Source organism: Nipponia nippon, unplaced genomic scaffold (assembly GCF_047370975.1).
Source record: "Nipponia nippon isolate SJK-2023a ecotype South Korea unplaced genomic scaffold, ASM4737097v1 scaffold_8, whole genome shotgun sequence".
NCBI classification, from domain to species: Eukaryota; Metazoa; Chordata; class Aves; order Pelecaniformes; family Threskiornithidae; genus Nipponia; species Nipponia nippon.
In genome coordinates, this window is record NW_028262402.1 from 27,066,713 (window position 1) to 27,083,953 (window position 17,241).

At 41.9% G+C, this 17,241-nt stretch overlaps 1 protein-coding gene across 4 annotated transcripts in view; it reads left to right on the plus strand.

Annotated features, from left to right (window-relative positions):
* The window catches only part of LYRM7 (LYR motif containing 7), a 48,820-nt gene that overhangs the window by 25,708 nt on the left and 5,871 nt on the right, over positions 1 to 17,241 (plus strand). For 2 of the 4 annotated variants that reach the window (XR_015701146.1, XR_015701150.1), the window contains one exon: positions 1,734 to 3,492. The gene's annotated coding sequence lies outside the window, so the exon portion shown is untranslated. Of the gene's footprint in view, positions 1 to 1,733; positions 3,493 to 7,924; positions 7,969 to 8,681; positions 8,970 to 17,241 lie in introns of those variants that run through there. The other 2 variants (XR_015701148.1, XR_015701144.1) reach the window with 2 other exon arrangements.

Here is a 17,241-nt window from a genome sequence, read left to right on the forward strand (position 1 = left end):
AATGTGCTCAACCACACCGAAGGCAGCAGAAGCTCAAAGGGAAGGAGATTCTTACGCCTCCACCATTGCTTACCAGAAAATTAGGAGACAAGGACAGAGAAAGTACAAAAAAAGACGTTGTGCTGCACTGGGTTCGCTGGGAGTACACCCGTCTGTAATAACCCTCTGTAGCTCATGGTCTTTACAGCAGGAAGTCTTCTTGCCAGGTGACTTAAGATGAAAATTATGTGAGCTGCTGGTCTTCTATTGTCTCAATAGTTTATATATGAACATTGCGCATTTGACTTCGCCTACCCGTGCCCTTCAGGAACTCTGTGCAGAGCCAATTTCACAGATGTTGTCAAGTACTAACTGTTAACACTGTATTAGCATGGGTTATTTAATCCTTACCCAGCAGATGGATTCTGAATATTCTACCCCTGAAAAAAATCAGCTAGAAATCATTTGCTGTGACTCTGCTGATATTTCCACTAAGTTAAATGTGAGCAAACTCAATCCTACTTGAATCAGTGGAAGCACTCTGCATGTTTTGGGTTTATTTAACAGCTGTTCCAGGGTTGTGAGAGCGTTTCTGATAAGTCTGAAGTTCTGGTTCTGCTTACCTATGTAGTGTTGGCCCACAGCAAACTCTGACTTGAGTACAATAATCAGAGCATTCTTAGACTAGGTACAGAAGAATGTCTTTTTTCTCTATCTTTTCATTCTGTTGGCCACCGTCTGTCTTGGTCTTCTTCCCTCAAGACTTTTGTCATTCTCTTGCTGTCTGGAACCATAATGCTCCTTTTTTGTCAATATACAGGGACTGATGCTAAGCATGTGCCAAATATCTCAGATGATTGTTTTTGAGAGGTTGATGGTTTTTTCTGCCCCTGCTGACCTGCAAGAAGAGTTAACAGCAGCCTGTTCTATGCCAGATAGCTGAATATGCAACATGTAAATAATTGTGGATATCCTGAGTCCATTAAAACCAGAAAGGCCAGCGCTTCTTGTTGGCTTATCTTTAACCATCAGTCTCACAACAGGGAAGTAGAAAGGTGCTGTATGGAAATACAGTTTTAAAACCCCTGGGTGTGTAGCTCTCACCCACACCATTACTGCTGCAGCAATGGGAGAGGACTTTCAGTAAGGAGTGTCTTACCTCTCAGCAAGGAGTGTCTTACCTCCTTAAAGCATAACTTTATATGAAAATTCCAGCTATGGCATAGAATTTGATCTGGTCAGCATTTGAGCAAATATGTATTCCTGCTTATATAAACAGCCCAATTAAATTCAGTACTTAAATGCTTGCAGAACTGGCAGCATGTTTTATAACGAGTTTGCCAAGGAAATAAGGAACTTGGGAGCAAATATTTCCTGCCTTGTGCACAGAAGCAATCTCATTGAATTCGCCTCTGTGCGTAAAGCAAGCAGGATGTGGCATAACCTTCAAAGTGTGCCAAGCTCTTGTTCGCATTGGGTGCCTTTCAGTAAGTAGTAGCCTAAAACCAATACAGAAATCAATAGAAAGAATGTGTAACCACTCATTTAATTTCTGGAGCCATTTTAAATTTTTACCCTGGAGAACATCCATATAGATCTTCACCATGGTGATTGATTTCTTTTCAAAGAAAGTAGCTTTGTGGCTCATATCTTGCATGTTCCATCTCTACTGACAACGTGGCTGTTATCTAAGAAGTGTATCTAGTACAGTTAACTATGTGTGTGTGTGTACGTGTGTTTACGTGTGTGTATAGGATGGTAACCATCGAAAAAGATACAGTCACAGAACAAGCTGCGGAGAACACCCACAAAGCCTTCTTCAAACCGTCTAACCTGCACTTGCACATGGCATTTTGGTAGGGAGCGACAAAATTGTCAAGGAAACTCAACAAAGGCTCACACTACTGAATGCTTGCACAGCTGTGGAACTGTGAACATGCTGCTTCAAAAAGCCAAGTTACACGCTGCGTCAAGTGTTTTAACTTCCTTGGTTTGTAATGCTCATCTTTATGCCTTTACATATGGTACATTAATGTTTTAACAGATTCTACCTGACTTAAGGAATAATATGAACAATGTGTTCGATTTTTTGAACAGTATATTTGACATAATAAAGTATTCTAGTTTTCCATCCGTGTACCTGAACATCCTCAGATAACCTTAGAGGAACACAAACACATCAAACACAAACACCAACACACAGGTGTTTTATGGCTTTCATCTGTGCTCTAGGCTCACTTACTGTATGTAATAATGTGTCCTTGCAGAAAAGACAGGAAAACTGGAGATGTGAATGGAGAATTGATCCTTGGCATTCTAATTAAATACCTGATTCCATATTTTAGAATTACTTTCTCAGAGCTCCAAATGGCAGACAGTATTCTGGCCAATTTCCAGCAGACCTTAAGGAGCCCGATCTCCTGTCCCATGGATGAAACTGGGTGAGGAAGGGTCCTGGGAGCAGGGCAGTCCCTGGGGCACTGCTCGGAGAAGTGCATGGCATGGGAGCGGGGAGGGCTAGTTGTGCCCGCACTCAGCCCACAGCTGCTATTACTGGCATTTAGGAGTGTGTTGTGCAGGAATTGGCAGTGCTGCATTTTTCAGTGCCCTAACCTCCTTACGCAGTCATCCTCAGCCCCCACACTAGTCACAGTTCCAATATCCCAAATATTGCTGCTGCCTTGATAGCTGCTCCCATAATCAAACAGGCAGGACTAGATCCTGCAACATCATCTAGCACCTTGGTCATGAGAGCACAGTAGAGGCAAGGGGGCTGCGGGCTGGTCCCTAGCCCTGTTAAGCAGGGGTGGTTAGCAATGACCAGCCCTCTGCATGGGAGTTCTCAGTGTCTGCGCATGAGCAGAGGAGAGAGGTACTGGGGAAGGCATGGGAGATGACAGGGGGTTCGTGGGAGACAGACATCGCCCCAAGATGAAGAGCTGGGCAAGGCAAAATTGCAGAGGATTTCTGAAAAGATCAAAAGGCTTCTCCACGGCTCCCTCCAACCCCTGGAAGTCCACAGTGGTTTTGCAATTCCCTTCAGTGGCGTAAGAGCTTCCTGCTTGGATTTTCTTTGTCAGTTAAGCCAGGTGAGTGCAGCAACCTGAGGATCAGTTAGGAAAAGAGGATTGCATGATGACACTGACCACAGAAACTCTTCCTTGTTTCTTTTCTCCTTTCGCCAAGGAGCTTGGCATGATCCAACAGCCTCTGGGCCCATGCAGCTCCCTCACATTGCACAATATATCAGCAGCAGGTACTGCCCATAGCTGGGCTGTTTGCAAGCCACATGCAATTCAGGAAGCCCAGATTTGTCCCTGCTGTCGCATTAGGTGTTGGCACGTATTGGTTTTAAGTTGCAAATGCTGTATTACTATGCAGATTATTATGTTTGCATTTTGAAGCCAGCATACAGGCTGAGGACTAGGTGCAGTCATTTCCCTGAAGATTTCTTTGTTATTCCTTCCTGATAGGAACAGCACTCCAGGCTAGAACCTATTTTAGGGAAGGGAACATGGCTCGCTTTTTTTTTTTTTTTTTTTTTTTATTTTCAGGATTTTTGTGCTGGAGGCAAACTGCCAAAGGGGTTGACTGTATTGTACTTTGAATGTCAATACCAATAAATTAAGCAAAAGAAAGTGTGTGGCTGTTAGTCTTTATGCATGTCACAGTTGCAAAACTAGTTAAATTGGGTACTTCAAAGGAGGATTTTTATCCTAGTCTCAGTTTGGTAGGCCAAGTGTTGAGGGTAGATCTACAGTTATTAAATGGACAAAGAAAGTAACAAGAAACTGTGTAAGATCTCAAAACATGTTAGTCTGTTGCATTTCATTACTCAGTGATATTTGACTGCTTCTTCGCAGTCTCCAAAAAGATTACTTTAGTGGTTCAGACCAAACTTTGCAAAGCCAAAAGCTGCTGTATAAATTAATAATGATTACAATTATTTATCATTTGTAACAGTAGTAAAAGCAAATGCCACGGGGAGGAGGCCTTAAAACGCAAAGAAGAGATTATAAATTAGTTTAAAACATAATGCAACAAAGGGAGACATGGAGCTGGGTACAACAAAAACTTGACCTAGCTTCTCAGCCTAACACCAGAGAAGTTTTATTTTAGGACATGTATGTGTATTTTGTTAACAGAGACGCACAAACAGAGGCTGAGGTATGAAACAGAAACAGGAACTAAGGAGAGATTTTCACAAAGAAAAAACCCAGAGATGGTCAGAAAGAGACCGAGGGCAGCTGCGGGAAGACACAACCATGACGTGAGGGTCACAGCCCAGCAGCATGGAGGGTGAGGTGCAGCAGAGGCTGAATTCCTGGAGGGGAGCTGGCTCACATTTGACTGGGAGGTCCAAACACCAGCCTTGAGCTAAATGTAATGAAGAGAGTCGACAAGGTCAGGTTTATAGCTAAGGAGAACAGTTTTAAGATTTCCTTTTTAGATTAAGTGGCAGTGGGGAGCCAAAGGGAAAGAAGTTTCAGCGATCATGGTAGTAGATTGTGGGAATTTATACTCACAGCTTGGTTACCAGAACAGCAGAGAGAGAGCAGGTCTTAAAATCTTTTACAGAAAAATTATTGTGTGTGTTGTTATTTCTTCGTATTCTGCTTATAGCAATGGGTAAGTGTTTAGGATAAAATCTCTCTGGCCATGCTAGGATAGAAATACTGCACTGGTTGTGACATAGGACTGTTTTGAATAGAAAGCAGGAAATTAATCTCTGATTGAGATCTGTTTCTTATCACTCTTGCCCTACTTTGAAGTTCTTATATCCAAAGTATTTTCCCTGCAAGCACAAAATTGTTTTCATAGTAATAACTCCCCTCCCTTCCTCCCTTCTTGAAATTAGCTGTTGATTCTTTTGCATATACTGTCTGAAGAACACGTCTGGAGCTGAGGCAGGAGCAAGGTATCCGCATCAGGGTCTGGAGGGTCCATCTGTGTGGCAGCATGGGGGCAGCGGGGAGTGTAATGAAACCTGCCCACGCTGCCTGGTCCAGAATGAAGGAGAGGTCAGATGCCACTGAGCTGCCAGATGTCTGGCTAAGTAGGGGGATGAATGTTGGCTGTGTATCCACAGCGCATTAATGGCGCATGCATGAATGGCAGCTGAGGGTAAAAAATAGACTCTATCAGCAGAAAGGACTAGAGCAGGTTATAGTTCCCAAAGGCAGAGGAAGCAGGATTGCTAGACAGAGAGCCACAGTCAGGTTGTGCTGTCCGGGTGACACCACAGCTGCATGCATTTCAGAGTGACTACGTCTCTCTTTTGTCTTCTGCATTTAGCTGCAGGAATGAGACCACTATAAAAGTTAGCAGTGACGGGAGTGCATTTGCATCCACAGCACACAAGCAGCAGCACGATGAGTGTGCACTTAATGAGTGGCTGTACAGAATAACAAGAGATTGCACTGTTGTTGGCCAGAATACCCTGCACAATGTCAGGGCAAAGGAGTGGGATGGGGTGGGAGTAGGTCCATGGAAGAAGTGCATATGAACGATCAGCACAAAACCATAATACACAAGAGGACACTTCTTAAACTGAAACAGAATATACAAAATGAGTAGCCAAAGAAGCAGAATAGCACCTGCTTACAGTTGGTCACAAGCAGACCTGTGAAAGCAGACTAGGAGAAAGAAAATGGTTATGGTGTCATTACAGACCTTCCTTAGGAGGAAGTATCTCCTCTTTATTAGAGGAATCAAGAGCTTGGCCCTCAGGGAGACATGGGTTAGGCTACCTGTTCAAAACCCCTGTTTTTCAGTACGCACTCCAGGACCTGCTCATGCACCTGTATGGCCTGCTCTGCACAGCTGATGTGGAGACGTATCGGCAGAGGCAGTTCTCATCTCTCATCTTTCAATGAATTTGCCCACAAAGAGGAGGCTGCATGAAATGATGTGGGTTTTTCCGCTAGTTTGGTGAGAAGAAAATGCCTGCCTTTGCCTCTTTACTTGGCCTTCCCCTGACACGTCAGCAGATCTAAGACCTAGATGAAAGGCCTGGAGGAAAGACAAGGGTCTGGGACTTGCGGTAATGTTGTGGACGTCAAGTCCTTTTTCACAGTGTGTATCTGAGATGGATGTAACAGTACCGTTGGGGGAGAAGTGTCCTGCTCATACTTCTCATTAGGCTTCAGTGCTTGAGGTCATGCCCCTGTTATTTTTGTCCATTTCTGTACAAAGAACTGTACCTGGCCTTATTCCTCCTGTAATCCCCAGTTTTAGTACCCTCCTCCCTTATATGAGGAGACTGGTACCTATATATGTGATTTGCATGTGTGTATATGCACTCACAAACACATCATGTACATTAGAAGTCTTGATAACAGCAGTATTGTCATCTTGTCATATATTAGGCTTGATAAGGTTACTTTCAAAGTTTTTTTTACAGTGAAGCAGTAGTATTTTTAGGGCTTTATATCTGGAATAGGAAATCTGGGAGCTGAAGAATACATCTGTGGGGAACCAATACTGTTCTAATTTTTCTGCTTCTCACAGCAGGAATTTTTGTTTGAAATGACTCATTAAAGTTGATTCAGTGAGATATGGTGCAGCACTACAATTCTCTGGTGAATTACATACATCCTCACTGTGCTACAAAATAAATATTTCACATGGAAAACACTTTCTGAGCAATAACCATTTGGCAGACATGCACTATCCAGAATAAAGTTGGGGAGAATTTTCTGGTGCCCACAACAGGATAGCAATGATCATATGAAAAATTTCATGCTGGAAGTTTATAAATCACTTTAATAGTTGTCAGGTTTGCTGTTTGATGTTGTACACTTCTACAACATAAACATAAGGAAAAAGCACAGCATGTTTGCATTTAGCTTGTCCTAGAAGCAGCTCTGGAAGTTATGGTTATGTTGTTAATACAATGCCTAGATTATGGTACATGCTGTGTGTGTGCTTGCATATTCATATATAGGTAATTCTTGAATGTCTTGAGCCATCAGGTGAGACTTAGAGGAGCTGATCACAAAATAATAGCTCTTGAAGCTCTGACACTGTGTAGGTGCACTGGTGAGTGTGGAGCACAACTCATGGTCTGAACCGTGTCTCCATGGGCTTCTTGCTCCACAGCACAAGCTAGCCCTTACCTCAGCTGTGTAGGGGTAGTGCTCTCGCTGGGGCATGAGGACAGACCCACGGGCTTCCTGCTGCCACATGCAGGTTTCTCATCTAAGTGTAATGGTTGTGTTTGAAGTTGGCTTAACCAGATGCTGGCACTATCAGGCTGTGTTTGACAAAAATACATTTTGACAAGCATAATGCTAATGGGAGTTACACAAGGGAACACTGAAGACGTAAAACGAGGTGGCTTTAGCAGAGCAAAGCATGTGTTCAAGTTGCTTTTTCAGCATAATATTGTTGGGTTAAGCTGCTCCGAGATGGGAGTTGCCACTGAAAAGGGTGGTTATGCCTTGCTTCCAGGTACGTGTTCTTGCTACCTCTTCCCTCTCGAAACTAGGAATAGTTTGGCAAGTCAGATCAGCTTGTTGACCTGGTTGAAAACTATGCCTTCAAGAAAGAAATATTGGCCTTCAGTAAGATCAGAGGGCTGACATGTCTTACAGCTGAGGGATCACTACAGCCAGTGCAAATGCATGGCAAGCTTGCGAAGCTGGATGTCACGGGAGGAGCAGGACTGGCCCTGTTAACAGCAACATGGCCTAAGATCCGCTCAGGGTGACACTGAAACCATACCCTCGCTTAGGATCCCCTCTTGGTTCAGCTCAGTGCTGCTCCTGTCTCGTGGGGGGATAACCGAGCTCCTGGCAAAAACAGCTCCTGACATTTCTCAAGAAGAATCTCTCTTTTGGGATGCAGAAGTCTTAAGAAGCCACAGGTACAATGTATGCCTCTGCATTTCCTAAGTGAATTGGATGTGACTCTTATTAATTGAATCCTTGTTTTTTTCTTTCAGCTACAGCTGGGGACATTTGCAGGCTGGCTTCAAGTCCTCTGAAGGTACTAGTAGTCTTTATGGAAATTTTAGCTAAACTGGTACAGCTACAGACAGAGTTAAATCTTCATTATTGAGGGAAAATAAATAAGGGAAAATAAACAAACATTAGATCTACCCCCTCCCAGCAGCCTCACAGCCTACACCTCCATTTAAAATTATCTTAGCACCTATTTTTGTGGGGCTGGTGTCTTGCCCTGTGACCTCTGCCTGCCTGGTCCCAGAGAGTTATTATGGACATCTATCACATAAAGATTTATTTGCTTCCCCTGTGGTGAAGTGAACACCATCGGACAAAAATAACTCTCTTTCTGCTTTGGTTATAGTATGAAGCAGTTTCTTTTTGTTCACTATAGCCGAGCTTGTAGAAAACATTGTTTTATATTATTAGCTTTTCTTTGTGCCTAAAATACCTTGGGAAAGAAGGGATTTCATGGCCTTCTGAAAGCCGTACTCGGAATAGTTGTCAAAAGTAAACTGATTCATAATCAATATTGCCAGGAAGGCATGCTTGATGTGAAGGACGTATGTGGGCAGAGGAGTGAAATAAGCCCATTAAAGGAACTAACAGCAGCCTCCATATATAGAACTTGGTGGTAATAAATACCAATAAGACAAAATTTAAATAGATGATAAAAATGAAATAGATGATTCTGGTGACTGATATATGATTTTTTTCTTTTCCTTTTCCTTACTTACCTCCCTTCCCTACTGTAAGGTAACTAAATAAGACCTATATTGTATGATGGAAATGTTCCAGCTGTTGTCACTTGAGAAAAGGCTAGGGGCATCTCCACAGAAGGACAAAGCCATTGCACTACTGAATGTTGTATCCCCTGCATTTTTGATGTCTAACTTAGTAGTGGAATGGTGTTTGTACCCTCGGCTTTCTCTTCAGCACTTGGGATGAGCTTTGTGCTACGGAGTGGGGATCATAAAGGCCATCATTAGTAAGCTCTCAGGACGGGACTACATAAGTGAGAAATGGGAACAAACAAGTACCAAGGTTAGTCTGTTCTTTTCAGGTAGGTGGCTTTCTGTCCTTCACTGGACCTCTAAGGAACTATCTGCCTTTCCTGACACCTTCTCATAAAATAGCCCTGATCTAAATCAACATTGATCTTTTATTTTAAAAAATTGGTGAAATTTAAAATAAAGGATACTTTATTCAACCAGCTGTTACCCCCTTAGTGTTACAGCACAGTGGTATAATACAACACATAAACAACTGAAACCCATTCTCTGCTAGTGTCAGGAAGACTGGCAGTGCTTTAGCAGAAGCACAGGAACTGAAACGTCGGTTGGATGGCTCTTGGGAAAGAGATTGGGGAGGGAAAGGGAAAGAAAAGAAGAATGTGTCAAGGAAGCCAGAGGGACAGGGGAGATTGGCAGAGTGACAAGTGCCTCTTCTCAGCATCAGTTTCCACTGTTAATCCTAAACTTTCCCCAAACCCTCCATGTGTTTCTCAAGTCCAGAAAATCTTCAAATCCAGAGTCAAAATACATATATCCTAAAAATGATGTTCATTTTCAAGATGCACCAAAAAATGAGCCTAGGACAATTTTAATAGATGAAATCCCTGAAAAAAAAAAATTGCTTATATTTTTACTTTGGGGTTTTAAACTATTCTCTGCCAGGTTAGTATATGACATCTGCTAACAAAATTATCTTTTAAATAACTTTCAGATCTACAAACCTACGAAGCAAGTTCTGCAGTAAAGTGACTGTAGGCCTCCACTAGAAACAACATGCAATGCAGTCATGGCCAGCCAGCTGCATAATTCCTCAGGTCAGACCAGGGCTGTGTCCATCCTTCATACAACAGGGACATGGTTTAGACATGGACCAGGCAGTTAGGTTAATGGTTGGACTCAATGATCTCGGAGGTCCTTTCCAACCTTAATGATTCTATGATTCTGTGATTCTACTGTGCGGAGTTCATCGAGGCCTGGGCAGTAACACCTGGCTCTTGCAAGACATCCTGTCCTCATGAGTTGCAAAAGTACTTTGTAAAATGTTCATCACTGACCTTGGAAAGTATTGCCATTCTCATGTTACAGGCGTAGAAAGGGATGCAGAGAGGTTGAGAGGTTTATCAAAGGTCTTAGAGGAAGGAGGTGGCAGAGCTGAGAGTGTAGTTCAAGACGACTGAGTCTCATGACCTTGATCTAAGTGACACTTTCTTTGGAAGGCATCTCATTATTCACATCTGCTTTTTTGTATAATAAAGATACTTAATTCCAGTTACAGGAAAGGAGAACTATAAGAAATGGTCAGTTATGAGAATAAGTCTAAAATCACTAATAAAATAGAGGAAGACATTTACTGCTGAGAGGAGTACAATGTTCAGTAACGTGGGAGCATGACTGTTGGGAGTTCTGACTTCTGCAAACAAACTTTGTTAAACTGGAAAGTGACACAAGGGATCCTCTGCTGCATTTCCAGATATGGGCTTAGTTTCCCCGGGGCTGTCTTCCATGCATTCATGTTTTAAACCATATAAACTATGACTTCCTGAAAATAAAAATAGTTTTGTTAAACTTAGACTTTTAATAAACTACGTCAGATTACATGAAGCAGGAAAAGTATTTCTTTGCATAATAAAAGTTTCTGGCTAGTAACAAGACATTTTAAGACCTAAAACACATGCAATGCGCTGAGCCTCCTCTCATGTTCACCAGTTTAACTCTGAATTGAATGAATGCTACTTCTCTCCACACTTAACTTTCTTCTCACACTGAAGCTTTTAACAATAAAAACCTAAACTCTACATCTGAATTCTTCTATCAGGCAGAGAAGTGAAGCAACGTAGAGCAGTATCAGCATTTCATATTTTCTTCTCCATGCACAGCAGGACTTCAATCTACATGCAACTTTGTGAACAGTCTCACTGAAGGCAATCGAACTGTTCCCATACAAGGCGATAGAGAAGAAGAATCTGTATTTTTTAATTGTGAGGCAGATTGCCATTCTAGAGATATCCGCAGGTCACGTGTCTGATGAAACTGCAGCTCTGGAGGCTGACTGCCAAGTCATGTAGGCAGGGTTTAACTGCTGGGCTACCTGCACGCCCTGCAGAACAGGCACTTGGTGAGGGCAAGCAGCACAAGGTAGAGCACTGTGACAGGCAGTGTCAGATAAGAGTAGCTTTGCATTTTCAAACATGCTAAATGAATGAGGCAACTTATCTGTGTGAAGTTTCACATGGGTGTGTGAAGGGCTAAGGCCTCAATAATGTATTAGAGTCATTGCAATGATATTTTCAGGGAAAAATGAAAAAGGAAAGCTAAATCCTGCAGAAGCGTCCTGAGATCCAAACATAAGCAACCTGCTATACTGTCTTCCTGAGTTTATTTGCAGGCCTGAATCACAGGGGAACACTTGGAGTGCATTTTGTCTGTCCACCACAACATGTATTTCAAGCGTGTTAGGGAGTGTGTTTCTTATTCCTTTTGTGGCAAAAAAGGGACCCTTGCATTGTCAAAGAACGGACGTTCATTCAGTCTAGCCCAGTCAAAAGCACAAGCCAAGGAGATTATTTTCTTGCTGGAAGAGGATGCTGAAGAAGGGTCCCCTTCTTCCACAGGTACTTTCACTTATCCCTGTCAGTAGCTCTCTTCCTTTCACTTCTGCATTGCTGCAGGAGGTCTATAACTGTTTGTGATTTCAAACCCACTTCATTGACAGCAGAGTGAAGAGAAAATGAGGAAAGATATGTAAGAGAAGCAGCAGCTAAGAACACAGCTTTCTGCAGCACCTTGCTGCCAGCCTGAGGAGAAATTCTAGAGCTATGCACAACATTTTCTGCAATAGTTAGCTGGGGTAATAGAAGCATGAAATGAGAGAAAATCAGCTTGCAGAATTAGCACCCTTGCAGTACTAGCATCTTGTGGCCATATAAAGACAGCAATCTCTAAAGTTGCTTCAGTTGTTTCTCTCCAGATAGCACCACTGGCAATGACTCAAGAATACAAAATGAATTACAGCAGAACCACTGATAGAAAAGGGAATAAGCAAAAACAATGGGGATGTTTTTAATGAACCACTTGCCCTGTTATAGACAGTTTTCAAAAGTTATTTTTATGATTAGTTTATGCACTGTTATTTGCACATCTGCTCTTGATAGTACGCACCAGTGACTCTGTTTGTAAAGCACTTGTCCATTTTTTATGCCCTCACAGGAGTTTACAGTTGTTGGAGCCTCATGGAACTGGTTCGCTCTCTGTGTCAACCGTGCATGCATGCACGTGTATTTGATGTAAATATTTATTAATTCTCTGGAGAGAATACAACAGTCAAACAGTCCTCGAATGGCCAAGGTCCAACAGTCTAATTTTTGAACAATATGGAAGTGAAATGTTCTATGCCCAGCTGTTCAATTTTTGTTGTACACCAGTGAATACAGATGGCCTAAGTTAATTTCTAGGGCACTTCTACATTTTGAGGTCTCTGTGTCACAACAGGTTTATCTGAAACTTAAACAAGTATATATGAATGCAGTTTTCTTTTCTGTATTGCCAAATGAGGATGCAGCAGTTATCTTTTTCAAATGAGTAAAATAGAAAATAAATAAATACCCTATGTGCAGGGTGGGATTGTAAGATGTCCTGAGTATAGGTTGGGAAGCCAATGGTCCTGAGTTCTGAGCCAGATTAGAAGTCAGTTTCAAACTTTGATGAGAAAGTTACATATGTAAATCCATACATGGGCATTATAATAGGGTACACAGTATGTCAGGGCTGCTTAGAAGAGACAGAAAGCCTAACACACTCCGGCCAAGTTTTGTCCATGGATTGCTACAGTCTGCTGCATGATGTGCTTACTCTAAGCCTGAAATAGTTCAGAAAGACAGTTTCTACATGAGCAAGTAGCATGGTGCAGCGGCAGCAGTGCAGTAGAGCAAAGCAGTCAGTGCAGAGGACCCAGTGTCTACACTACACACATTTTGGAGGTTTTAGAAGACAAATGCAGGTGTGAACTAATTGGAAATTCCTGAACCCTCAGTACTTTAAAGGAAAATGATTATAAGCAAAAGAGACAATTGGAAAGAAGAACCTGCTGGAAAATATGCTTGTGGCCAAATTTTATTTCTTTTTTTTTCCTTTGGATTATAGTTCTGCATGAACTAAGCACCAGCAAAGGCATTTTTTTCAGTGTCAAATTGGGTTGAAACAGATATTAACATATATAACATTTTGATAAAAACCTGGGGAGAAGGATTTGCCTTTCAGTGGGTAGCCTGGAAGTGTCAGAGTGGTACCAAGGCCACCCAACTGGTCATTTAACCATCCTTACCTCCTCCTTCATGACCGTTTCTTACTTTTACTTGCTCCACCTTGTTCTTCATCTTGACTGTGAGCCCCTCAAGGCAGAATCTATTTCTATATATGTGAGAAATTTCTTGTTTTGGTTTTGAATATGACATAGTGGAGCTTTTGGATGCTGGCCCAAGGCAAACTGTAAACAACAAAACTAACAGTAATCATATTTAATATCCTGAGCTTCCATTACATTTTCACCCTGCTCCTGCTCCCTGCTTTCAAAGCAGTTGACCACCTTGGGAAATGAATGAATACATAGCCATTTCCCGTTTCTGTAGATTCAGTTTGTTGTGCTTGTAAAAATTGTATATGCAGCGGTCATATATGTGGGTGAACTCCAAGTGGACAGAAAAGCCAGAGAAACTGATGTCTTATTCAGGCACATACATATCAGTAGTTATAAAATTTGAACTGAAATTTGACAGTTGTGAGATTTTCTGACATTCGTGTGGGACAAATAGGCTGTGTCTTCACTGTGGGGTAAGTGTGCTCCGTGGCACGTCCCTTGTTCTGGTCCACCAAGATGCTGAATATAGGACCTGCTGGAGCACTTTGCAAGTCCCCAACAGGCTGCTAATCCTGGTTAGCTCTGTATAACAAGCAAGGTACAGCCAGGAACAAGAGGCAGGTACGGTGTGTTCCCATATCCCTGGCTGTATCCCAACTCTATCCTGGCATAAGTGCGTACTCCTAGATTGAGACACCGGAAAGAGAATCATGACCCAATTAATAATATGGTGAAATGCATGTAATTGATGGTGGCAGGTAAATATGAAATTCTCAGCAAAGCTGAGACACTTTCTGAAACAGAATCTGGCCTGTTCCTGGGTTATAAATTTGTGTGTGTGGAAGAACTGTTTGATACAGAGGGAGTTTTGGGGAGGGAGGGAGGAATTTTATAGCTTCAGGAGGAGGGTTTGGGGTTTTTTTTGCATGTGTGTGTTCTTTTTAAGTCTCATTTGAGAGAAGTAGTAGTGGGAAATTTGTAAAGGAAGACCAGAGCATATTTAATTGTTCCGTTCCCACACTAGATTGTCTGGGCATAATAAATGGAACATGAGCCCCATGTCTCTAATTTGATACTTTGAAACTCCCTCATTCTCCTTTTGCCCCAGGCAGACATTTATTCTCCTACTAAAGTTCCTCTAAAATGAACGAAGCTTAATCCAGCTTCCATTGAAGTCAGTGGGAATTTTTAAACTGATTTCACTGGGAACAGAAATAGGCCTCTAGGATACATCCTTGTATTTTTATTTTTTTTTTGTCACATAATGTCATCATAAGTACCTCTGCATTCTTGAGGAAGTGGCATGGGAGACAGGTAAAGAGTTTTACTTTCCAGGAAATCTCATTTTTTCCCAAATCTAGAATGGGTTGGGAAAAAAACCTGGAAGGCCACTCCAAATCTGCCCTATGACCCAATGAGTTAGTACATTGTTTTGTTTAAACCCCTGTTGACATATGCCTACATATTAAACCCAGTTTGCCGCTACAAATATCTTATAGATAAAGTGTCTTAAAATACCAGTCTGTAAACTTTGCTAGAAGCTACCAAAAGTTTTTTATCAAAAATTTCCAGCCATTCCTGAGTGGTGGGAATCTGCTGGTGCAACATTACAGGGAAAGCTCTGATGGCTGTGTGGAACTGGTTTGCACAGCATTGGTTGCCAGCTGCACGTCTTTGCTGTTGTTCCCACTTGTTCTCAACATTACTGAAGTTGCCCTAGCACTGGCAACATGTAGGTTAAAAAATACCTTTAAACAAAAGCTTAGTGCTTGCGTGGATTTAAATGCTTTTTAAACATGATCCCACATTGCGTGGGTAAATTGTGCTAGCTATTTTCCAGCAAGATTTTGGTATAAGCCCAGATCTGGCTATCAGTGCCTGAAGTGCCTTAGCAACAGGGCCTTAAAATAGAACTACTATGTATAACACGATGGTGACAAAACTGTAAACATTTGGGGGAGTCACGAAGCAAAATGTCGTTCCCAGTCCTCCACACACCAAAGCAAGTCACTTGCTTTTGGTGTCCTACAGGCCCTCTTCTACCCAATAAAGCTACTGAAATAAAGCCCGTAACAATGGCCTGTGTGACACACTGATGTTACTCCCTGTTTTGAATTCCTTCCTCCCTGGCTAGGGCAGTGCAGTGTGTTAACAACCAGGATGTCTCAGCTGGTTCTGGTTTTGCCACACAGGTAGGCTGCGTATGGTCTTAGGGAAACAAGTGATGGTTAACCTGCTTCCAAATGTGTATTTGGGCCAACAGGGCTAAAAATACAGACACCAAAAGGGAAGCGATCACGTGGTGGACACAAAGCACCAAAGTACATACTGACTTTCCAAAATTATACATCCTTATATCCTCCAGGGCACAGTCCTGTTTAGGTATCATTGCCACGTACAGCTCAGCTGTGGGTTGTTTGAGGAAAAGACCCTTTAGTGTTTCAGTGAGGTACTCAGCATAGAAATCCTTGGAATGTTTCCCTAAATATATAAATGGGTGCGACATTTTATATAGTTGTTTCCTGCTGCTATCCTCCACGTTTTCACTGTAACTTTTTTTTATTATTATTTATTTATGCACGCTGTAATCAGTCTCTTTTTCAGGGATTTTCAAAGTGGAAAACAATTCATCAACATTTTGCTTGGACGATTTTTGGAATGTTAGAAAAGTAACAGTTATATTATTTAGCAAGGGGTAGCCTGTCAAACTACTGAACCTGGTCGCATAGCATACTTGCTTTGGCTATGAATAGTACTTACACTAGTGTGCTTTACTTACAGAATGAACTGTTCTGGAATGAATAGCTGACATCTGCTCAGGTACAAGAAAAATCCGATTGCTTTTTAATAAGAGATGTTGCTGAAGTTGCTGCAAATTTCAGTGGGAGTTCAATATCTGGAGCATCTCCAAGATCTGGCTCCTAATTTGGAACCTGAATTACATTTAGCATCCATTTAAAGCCTAGATTGTTTTCAAGTTTGTCCACCCAGTTTTATCATGCAGTGCCTGCTTTTTCTTTGTAATTACTCAGAATCCACCAAACTCTACTAAAATTGCAGGACATGAGTATGCCAATTAGCAGCAGCTGAATGCTTCTATTTACAGGGGAAAATCAGGTGTGCATTCCTGCAATTTTTCACAGAAACTTACTTGTATGAATTAGTGTGGTTGTTCTATTACTTTCACCTCAAATATTTCCTTTAAACAGTTCCATAACATGTGGAGGTAAGACTTGGGTGAAAGTGGTGAATTCTGAAGGGCCCAAGGTTTCTCTGAATGATGGCAAGGGAAGATGCTTCTCTGCACTGCAATTGCCTCCTGCTGTGCTACCATGGCTGTCCCACGAAAAAGGACGTGCCAGGAATACGTGAAATACAACATAGAGCAATAAACCTTAATTAAAACTACGTTCAGTGCCATTCAAAGTGTTGGTTATCATAATAAAGACCATCTAAGGTCCTCGCTGGGCAGAGGCCTGATACAAATGCCACTGCAGTGGGAAGGAAGCTTTGGCCATCTCACCCTCATTACACCAGTACCAACCTACGGCACTGCTCCTGCTGCTGGCTGCCAGGTAAAACCCTGAATGCACAGCAGCAAGCTGCTTTGACTGAGGGCTCAAACCTCTGAAACCCACTTCTGATACTTCTCAGAAAGCCATACTTGATCATCTTTTGGTTTGCAACTTACCAATTAATTCATACAGGTGAACTATTTTTTTTTTTTTCAGCATGATTTCCAAGGCATTAAATCCCCTTATTGTAGAAATATATGTATATTTATTTTTGTCTTTGGATATAGCAGGATTGTATTTAATTCAGGTTAGATATCCCAAAGCTCTGATATGTTAGACAGCAATCTTGCTACAGAGAGCTCAATAGTTACATCTGAGGAAAGCTTCCCATGTTTCACATGGTTTCATGAGAAACTGAAATAAATTAAGATTAA